This window comes from Cervus canadensis, chromosome 10 (genome assembly GCF_019320065.1).
Source record: "Cervus canadensis isolate Bull #8, Minnesota chromosome 10, ASM1932006v1, whole genome shotgun sequence".
NCBI classification, from domain to species: domain Eukaryota; kingdom Metazoa; phylum Chordata; class Mammalia; order Artiodactyla; family Cervidae; genus Cervus; species Cervus canadensis.
Window position 1 is genome coordinate 56,048,698 of NC_057395.1, and position 8,353 is coordinate 56,057,050.

The following is an 8,353-nucleotide window of genomic DNA, read 5'->3' on the forward strand; positions in this document are numbered from 1 at the left end:
CCCAACCTCCCAGAACTGAGCTGATACTTAAATTTCTCCATCACCCTATCTTCCTTTCATTCTACCCAGTCCCTGAGTTCAAGTCAGGATGTGGAGATGGAAAGACACCATCATTTAGGGTCGTGCCTGCGTGCTAACTCACCTCAGTAGGATCCAACTCTTTGCCACCCTATGGACTATAGCCCACCAGGCTCCTCTGTCCATGGGATTCTCCAGGCAAGAATACTGGTGTGGGTTGCCATGCCCTCCTCCAGGGGATCTTCCCAACCTAGGCACTGAACCCATGTCTTTTATGTCTCCTGCATTGGCACGAGGGTTCTTTACCACTAGCACCCATGTGGAAAGCCCCTCTTTTAGGGTTATTTGTCACCAAACAGGGCAAACAATCTGTAGGGGCCTCTGCTTCATTTTCTGTATTCCACACTTTGAAAATTAGAAAAGCCCAAGACTAGGATTCTCTTCTGCTCCTACCAGGCTAGGATCTGGATAACCTCATTATATCCCTCTCCTTGGACTTAGAATATCCATCGCCTACAGAATAAAAATAATCTTGGATTGTAGGATGGCTGGAAAAATAGAAAATATATTAATCAGCCAAAAAAGAGAAAAGGGGTAGAAGGTGGTTTCCTGGTATGTTCAGACACAGGAGCTCTTGGACCACTCACTGGGTCTGCTGCCTTCCACAACTTGGACTAAAACCAACACACCCTGGGTGCCTGCCAGGTACATGCAGCTACAGAATACTAGCATGGTGCTGGCCCTGCCCTCAGAGCCCTGCAATCTAGTTGAGAGAGGGAAGTCCAGGGACGGAGGGCCAGGGACACAGGGCTAAGACTAGGAGTCATTACACAAAGTTGAGAGAAGTATGATCAGATGGAGGGTCGGAAGAGGCAGGTCCTTCAGCAGCTGAGGACCGTGATGCAGTGTACCCACCATGACGCTCCACAGCATCCCCTCCAAGCGAGGAAGGTCCTCCTTCCTCTACTGCTTCAGTCCTTCTGACTGTGCCCAGGACACTCCACAGTTGGGTGTGTCTTTAACAGTCTCTGTCATTTTCATGCCTAGAGTCTTAGGCAGGCCACAGAATCTAGATAGGAATTTTTCCCCAGGTTTTTTTTTTATTGGGGTAAAATATGCATAGCATAAAACTACCATCTTACCCACTTTTCAGTATACAGTTTAGTGGCATGAAATATATTCATAATATATTCATCACTATGAAATATATTCAAAATATATTCATCACTAGCACCCATGTCCATAACTCTTTTCATCTTAGACTAACACTTGATCCCCATTAGACATTAACTCCTCATCCTCCCCTCCCCAAGCCCCTGGAAACCATCATTCTCTAATGAAGCTGTCTCTATGATTTTGACTACTCTAAATTCCTCATATAAGTGGAATCATACAATGTTGGTCCTTTTGTGATTGGCTTATTTCACATAGCATAATGTCTTCAAGTTTCAGCCATGTTGTAGCAGGTGTCAGAATTTCCTTCCCTATTAAGGCTGCATAATATTCCATTATATGGATAGACTGCTTATCCATTCATCCTTCAGTAGACACTTGGATTCCACGTTTCAGGCAATGTGAATAAAGCTGCTATGAACATGGTGTACACACGTCTCTTTGAGACCTGGCTTTCACTTCTTTTGGGTGCATACACAGAAATAGAACTGCTGGATTATTATGTAACTCCATTTAAAGTTTTTCGGTGGTGGTGGTTTAGTTGCTAAGTCGTGTCCAACGCTTGCGACCCCATGGACTGTATCCCACCAGGCTCCTCTGACCATGGGATTTCCCAGGCAAGAATATTGGAGTGGGTTGCCATTTCCTTCTCCGGGGACTCTTCCTGACCCACAGATCGAACCCACGTTTCCTTCATTGAGGCAGTCTCCTGCATTGCAGGCAGATTCTTTACCGCTGAGCCACGGAGTAACTACCACATCATTTTCCACAATGGCTATACCATCTTAGACTCCCACTAACAGTACACAGGAGTTCTAATTCCTTCATATTCTCCCCAACATTTGCTAGTTTTTGTCTGTTTTTTTAAACAGTAGCCATCTGAATGGTTATGAAGTCGTCCCATAAGATAATATGGAAAAACCCAAATCAATTTTTGGCCAACCCAAGAGTTTTGATTTGCATTTCTTTAATGATTATTGGCATTTAGCATCTTTTCATGTGCTTATTGCTTGTAAGTATGTATCTTCTTTGGAGAAATGTCTCTTCAAGTCCTGTGTCCATTTTTTAATTGGGTTGTTTGAGGTTTTTTGGTTGTTGTTGTACTTAGGACTTTGTGACATTGCTTTCATTGCATTTAATTTAATATTTATCTTTTTTCAATGGCACATGTGGTAGCAATATAAATTTCTTTCTAAATTATTTTAAATTAATAAATGGAGTCAAGAGCTAGAGAAGCTGGGTAGTGACCTGATTTGAGCCCCTGGATCCAACTGGGCCTAAAATCCACACCATCCCTGAACTTTCCATTCATAAATAGCTCGCAGTTTCTTGTTTTTTAAAGTTTATTTGGCATTCTGTTGCTTTCAACTGAAAAAACTCCGGGATGGACACCACCTGTCTTCCTGGGCTCCAGACTACACTGTGTGCAAAGGAAACATATAATTCACAAACCGGTGGTGAGGGCTTTAATTGTTTTGCCTAAAGCCAACTTGTAAATTGCTAATGCTAACTTGTACCATCTTTAATCCTCCTTTTACAGATTAAAAATGAAGGCTCAGAAAGGTTAAAGTGAATGTTCCACAGTCACACAGTTAATTGAAAGAATCAGGATTCACATTCAGTTCCATCCAATTCTGGGGACAGAGTTCATAACCGGGCAGCGCTGCCTCCAGAGTTCATACCACGCATACCCGGGGCTTATAATCAGACTCATTTCCTTCTGTGTGTCAGCAAGTCACTGCCTCTCCATTCAACTTGTTGCTTTATTCCCATCATCTCTGATGAAAGGTCATGGAAGGAGTGGTGATCATGTGCTTCCACCACAGAGGACACTGAGGAAGGGTCCTTCTCCCTTTCTCGAGTCCCCAACCCTCCTCCGTCATCCTTTGCTGTCTCTGCCATCATATGCGCTTCGAAGAGAAGTGATCTGTCCAGACACTTCTGAGCCACAGCCAACTGTATGGCTAAGGTCCTTTGGTTTATTTTTCAGCTTTTTTCAAGCTGATAGATGTGCAGCTAGATCTTTGAGACTGTACCTCTCACTTAAATTTTGACTCGAAATCCAGCTGCTAAGAATATTGTGATTTATCTAGATAAGCCTCCCCTCAAGATGCCTCTTCATGTGCTTTATGACTCTTTTGAAGATTGTTTTCCCTTAAAATTAGGGGATTTAACTGAGAGTAACATAATACATTATGTAGTTTTCCACTATCCTGGAGTTTCTTCCTTTTGCCCGGCCTCACCAGCGGAAACCTTGCGTTTGTGCAGAAGTCCAAAGTGCTTTTCCGTGCTGTCTAAGTCTGAGCTGTGTACCACCTCAGCTTCATGTGGTCACTGAGACCCACTGGTGAAGATACCAAGCTCAAAATTTCTTGCTTTAAAAAGTGACATAAAGTTCTCAGTGAAATAAATTGATCACAATGCATTCCAAACTTCAGCCGTGCCAACTCTATGGGCTAAAAGGAATCTGATGGCAAGTCTAACAAAAACTTGTTCAAAAGAGCACCAGAGTCTTTCCTTTGTTTCCTATTACGGACGCTTGCTGTTGCAGCCCCTTGGGCATCCCACCCCTCAGCTCTGGTTCAGACTACATCTTCCCCTGCAAAACAGCCCCTGCAACACTATATGGTTTGGGTGGGGCTCCAAGGCCAGGCTTGTGTCTCTAGATTAACCAATGAGGGCATCACATTATGTTTGAGATAGGTAAATCTCCAGAATTATAGGATCATAAACTTGCTTTTTTAAAAGCCACTACATTTGAGGTAATTTGCTACAGCAGCAAGAGGAAATTAACTCTTAAAATACAGAGATTGGTTCAGATACAGGCCCATGAGGTAAACCCAGTCCTATCAGAATCTATGAGATTCAGTTCTGGGACTTTGAGTGGGAAACTCTTCTCTTTTTCGATGGATTTGCTTAAGAGGACCAGATGGAAGCTGGGAGGTGCTGGCAGCCATCTTGTCACCACGAGGGGGAAAAAAGAAATCTGTCCAAGAACAGAGCCAATACAAAGAGAGAAGAGGTACAAAGCAGAAGTAGGGAGATAAGACTAAGTCTTGAGCCCCTGGATCCAACATGACAACCTGGACTTTTCACCTACATCAGCCACTACAGTCCCATCTTTGTAAAGCCAGTTCAAATTAGATTTCTGCCACTGGCAGTCATAAGCATCCTGATATGCTTCGTCTCAAGTCGTTGTGATGCTGGAGTAAGTTGTCAAGACGACTGGTACAGGGGTGGGGGGGTCAACGGGTAGCAACTGGTGATAGATATGGCTACTGGTGGTTGTCTCAAGAAAGAGTAGCATATATATAAAATGAATAATCATCAAGGACCTACTGTATAGCACAGGGAGCTCTGCTCAGTGTTATGTGGCAGTCTGGATGAGAGGGGAGTTTAGAGGAGAGTGAGTACATGTATATGTGTGGCTGAGTCCTGTTGCTGTCCACCCGAGACTACCGCAGCATTGTTAATTGGTACAAAATTAAAAAAATGTTTTTTTAACTTAAAAAGAACGTAGAAGAACATTATGTTAGTTGACTGGTTGGGGACAAGAAGAGCTATCAAAATAAATATTTAAAGCTTTTCTAGAACTTCTGAGGTTCCATACTTCCCACAGGCAAAAGACGTGAGTGCCTGCTCAAAATCCATTTCTTGTGGTAGCAGACACTACACAGGATGGGGCGGGGGAACTACGTGAACTATGTAGCAGCATGATATATAACCATAAAATGCAAAGCCAACCCAGAGCTTCGTGGTTGCCTGGCATAAGTGTCAAGTTGTAGAGGGGCTGTTGCCTGATGGAAGGGTACAGAGACTCTACCTTCTCCAGCATCTTCTCAGCGGAAGTAGATTTAGTCTGGGAGCGTCTGCTCGACATATCAGTTCCTATTTTCCTTCAGCAACGCCTCCAACTCATGCCTTTCCCACCCTCTCCTAGGAGCCCCTTCTCAGACCACTCACATACACACACCCACTCTCATCTTATCTCCAGCACCTTACCTAAATGTGGGAATTTCAGGCATCCCAGCAGATTAATGGGAGAGAGACTTTTGAGCAAGTTAAGTCAACATGCCACAAACACACCTGCCCCTTTTACCTACCTTGAAGTAGCCTTGACTTTTATCAGAGGAATTTCTCACAAACTGTATCCTTCTAAAGCCCAGATAGGGGCAAGTTCCCGTGTCCAGCAAAGGCAACCAATCACTGCATTTGGGAAACGTGATTCCAGCAGCTGTCAGAATGCCTCAGTCTGTTTGTAGAATAAAAATATTCACAAAACACTCACAAACCCTGCCCAAATCCACTTCAAAGCCCAAATGTTGCCGCTTCTAGAAAGTTCTGATTTGCTTGTTTAAAAGGAATACCTTCCAACTCTTTTAGAGCTGCTGAAATACTTAGACCTGCAATTAAGAAAAATTGCAGCACTGTGGGCAAGGGGTTGAATGGAACTGAATTGAAATCCTGATTCCTCCTAACCTTGCCTAGCTGTGTGACTTTGGCCAGTTCACTCCATCTCTCTGAGTCTCAGCTTCTATATCTTTGAAAAGGGAATAAGAGTAGTAGCTACCTAGTGGATTCAGTGAGACTATAGGTGAAGTATTGAATAATGGGCTTGAGCAAAATAAATAAGCATTTAATACATACTATCCGGCCATGGAGTAGTTATAATGATTACAGTTGTGTGCAGAATTTTCTTTGCTGAGCCACTGGAAGTCCTTTGAGGGTGGTTTTTTCATTATCTAGTGATACAATAGTATGCATAACAAACATCCCCCATACTGTAGCACTCATTGGCCAAGCAGCTCTGCAATCTTATTGGGCTCACTCATCTATCTGGGAGTCATCTGATGGCTGGGGAGCCAGCTTGACTTTGATTGAGACAACAAAAATGACTCAGCTCTGCTCCCTTGATCCTTAACGCCAGCAGACCAGCCCCAGCAGGTCCTTCCCACAGGAGCAGACAGGATTCCAGAGAGAGAAAACCCAACACACTGAGCCTTCTCAAGCCTCTGTTGATGCCATGTCTGTGAGCATCTCATTGGCCAAAGCAACTCCCTTGGCCAAACCCCAGGACTGGGGAGGAGGACACAGCAAGATCACAGGGTCAAGGGTGTGAAATTGGGCCCATCTGCAACCAACAGCTGGCAGGAACTTAAACCCTCTAACATGCTTAAAATGGTAGGTAAAATTGACCCTGAGAAACCAGCAAATGTTGGCTGAGTTGATCACAAACTTGGGCTCCAAACCCAAGTTGCCAATATTGCTAAGCATCAGAATCGGCGATTAAAAATACAGGAATTAATAGAGTACAGTCTTTCGGGTGGCTCAGCGGGTAAACGTCTGCCTGCAATGCAGGAGACCTGGGCTTGATCCCTGGGTTGGGAAGATCACCTGGAGAAGGAAATGGCAACCCACTCCAGTACTCTTGCCTGAAGAATCCCATGGATGGAAAAGCCTGGTAGGCTACAGTCCATGGGGTCGCAAGAGTCGGACACGACTGTGCGACTTCACTTTCTTTCCTTTATAGAGTATAGGTGAGTCACTGTTATTGAGGTTTGGGTTTTTTTTCCCCCCCCACAAACAGCTGACTTTATTTCCTTCCATGGAAATCTTTAAACTTTTGTTCACAGGGTCAGAGGGAAAAAAAGACACATTCCAGTTGCCTAAATTCCCCGATTTGTCACACACTTTTCTTCTCATCTAGGTCTCCCGCACACCTGGGGAGTTGTCTAGACTCTCAAGAGAAATAAGGAGATCAAGGGTGAGAGGGATGTGAAAACAAATGGGGGGAAGAAGAAATTTTGGTGGGGGAGAGGGGGCAGGTCAGAATTCTAAAGGGGGTCGCCTGATTCTGGAACTTTCCAAAGTTAGAATAAAGAAGGACTTTACAGAACCCCTCAGGTTATGGCATGGATGCATTTTCTTCTGAAAGAAATTTCACAATCATGTTTTTAATGAGCTCCACATTTTCTCCTATAAAAATGATTTCCTTCTAAAAGACTAGAGAAAGCCGCGTCAGTAGGACACCAATTAAACCAGAGTCATGAATTGAGTCTGGAAGTCGTAAGTCAAGTTCAGAAATCCAGAGAGGCCAGGATTTGAGCTGACACCTCAGAGCCAGGGAGCCCTGAGTGGCAGCAAACTATCCCACAGGGAAGGGGTGATGGATTGAGGGGAGGAAAAAGAAATAGTTTGCCTTTTTAAAAAAACCTTTAGGATTAAATTCTTAGTTTCCAGAGATGTCCATAGGCACTACAATGCAATTGCATATAAAAAGGTCCTGAGTGTGTTTCTTTATTCATTCAACAACCATTCATGAAGAACCTGTCAGGAGCCAGACACTATTCTATTAGGTACTAATATTAGGACTTGAATGAGATGGATGCTTCCATGCTGTCTGCAGGCTATTGGTGAGAAAGACAATAACCAAGAAACATGAGACAATTAATTCATGTGATTTGGGGTTGGGATAAGTGCCATGAAGAAAAATGCATAGCTGAAGGAGTAGGAGTGACAAAGAGGGTAGGGAGAGGGGTCCTGTTTCTTTTATTCTTTTTTATTAAAAAAATATTTTTAAGTATAGCTGATTTACAATATTGTGTTAATTTCTGCTGTATAGCAAAGTGACTCAGTGGTACATACATATATTCTTTTCCATTATGGTTTATCAGAGGGGCCCCTGTTGCGAGCAGAGTGGAAAGGGAGGTTGTTCTGAGGATGGGACTTTTGAGTGGAGACCCAGAGCTAAAGGAGAAAGCCAGGCCATGCAGAGACATGGGAGAACATTACAGACACACAGAACGGCAGGGCAGGAATGAACATGGCTCTTTCTGGGAAAAGCAGCAAGACCAGTCTGTTAGTTACTTCCCATAGCATCATCTGATCTACCCTTCTGATCCCAGATTGAAGGTGGTCAATCAATCTCCCTGCCTTCTCAAGCTGGGTGGGGGTCTCCCTTTCCTGATGCTCCTGGGGAGACTTTGGGTTTGTCCCTCTTAGTGTTTTTCAGAGCTGTGACCACATGCCTGTTTCTGTGACGATCTGGTGAGTATCTGTTGCCCCCGCAACATTACTAGAAAACATGAACCACATGAACCCATTCACTGCTGGGGCTTCAATGCCTACTCCAGGGCCTCCTGACATTTAGTAGCATCTTCAC